Genomic DNA, 2,040 nt, shown 5'->3' on the forward strand with positions numbered 1-2,040 from the left:
TCATTTCTCATTTTTTATATTTATTGTGGACAAAGACACTATAGGAAATATAATGAAAGATGATAACAAATCCAGATTGCTAAATCTTAAGTTACTATTTCAAAATTTTATTCTATAATTTATGGGTGTTTTACTGATATATTGATATCCCTTCATGTCATGAACATTGGTTTTGATTGAAATTTATTTGAATATACAAATTTTCCGATCTAATGGTAAAGTTTGGGAGTAAGTATGATAGAAGTAGTAATTCTGTCTTTCTGTCTCTCTCTCTTTTATGTGTGACAGAGAGAATGGATGTGTTTGCTTATGCCTCTGTTTAGAAACAAAATAACTTATTTAATGAAAGAGAATTTCAAGATTTTTCATGATTACTAGTAAACTATAAACAACAAATATCTTTTAACAATCTTCTGAGGTACACTAAACTCATTTCTTCCAAATACATGATTCCTGATTTAAAAATCTTGCCACACCAATTTTGGCCTTTCTGTTTGCTTGTTACTCATGGAACATGTAACATATAACTTTTTGGTTTGAAACTTTTATAATACATTGCTATATGATCTGTTCAGAGAATTTAAGAATAATTTTAATGATAGTTACTGGTATTCAGAAATTAGTTTGAAAGTATTATTTCACAGTAAGAATATTAACAAAACATTTTGTTTTATTAATGTACTTCATTATTTTTTTCTTTATGAAAAACAGTTATTTCAAATTTATTGCTTCAATTTATTGGACATCTTAAAATTTAGACAATTTATTGAGCCAGTTTCTTTAGATGAAAACTGCATAGATTTCATAAGACATGAGGTTGTTTTGAACTTTCTATGAAATAAAAAATTATGAAACAGTGTTGGATATGTAATAAGTACTCCTTAACTGGGAGAAAAAAATGGTTGTATTAGAATCAGCTAATTTCTCCATCTAGGAATGAAACATCTGGGGTGAAGAAATGACATTAATTCTGTTAATTTAGAGTGAGGAACACTTCAATTCTGCACAACTGTGAATTTAAGAGATTTTTATTTTATTTATTAATTATCTCAAATTTCTCATTAAATCTTTAACTTTCAACAACACAAGCATGACAACTATTTTTTATTGCCAGTGTTATGACTAGTGTTTTCACTTTGGTAAATCCAAGTCTTCTTACAGGATTTTTTTCTTCTTTCTTTGCTTTCTTTTTTTTTTTTTTTTTTTTTTTTTGGTTTTCATGAGTATATTAACATTTTACTAAATTAAATATATAGTATATTTTTGATGATTTCTGTGTCTTGATTTTAAATTTTCTTGATTTCTGTGTCTTTATTTTAAATTTTCCTTAAAAATTACTTGGAAAACTACAATTGTGGGGTACAGAGTGAAGTTTCAATCCATGAATACATTATATAATCAAATCAGTAATTTCATGTGCTTCACCTCAAGATATTTTTCTTGATATGGTAAGCAACTTATGAACACTTTCTTCTAGTTTTCTTGGAATTAATAGAATATCATTAATATGTATTCTCCCTACTATGTAATCAAGCCATAAATCTTACTTTCCCTATTGTCTATTTTCCCCTCAGGATATATCTTCTCCTCTTCCCATACTCAGGGAGCCATAATTTTACTCTGTACTTAAATGACATCAACATTTTTTAATTTTACCCATCAGAACCTGCAGTGCTTGTTATTCCTTGTGTAGCTTATTTTACTTTGTTCAAGTTTCTGTAGGTTAATCTGCACAAAGACATTATTTTTATAGTAAAATTAAGCATCTTTTTTCATTTGCTTATTTGCTATTTGTTTTCTTTGGAGTAACATATATTTAAATCATCTGCTTGCTTTTTATAATTGGGTTCTTGGGCTGATGCCCAGAAGAGGTGGACCAGAGTGACCCCAGCCTGACCTGCAGAGAAGGTGAATAACTGCACATTTGAGGAGGAGAGTGATCAGAGTGCAGTTCCCCCCATCTACCAACTTGGCTGTCCAGCCCACTTCCATCTAGAGACAACAGCCAGGACCTGGAAGACCATCAAGTTGCCAGCAGGC

This window comes from Marmota monax, unplaced genomic scaffold (assembly GCF_021218885.2).
Source record: "Marmota monax isolate L192 unplaced genomic scaffold, Marmota_monax_Labrador192_F-V1.1 WCK01_AAM20220418_F8-fsc00030, whole genome shotgun sequence".
Lineage (NCBI taxonomy): Eukaryota > Metazoa > Chordata > Mammalia > Rodentia > Sciuridae > Marmota > Marmota monax.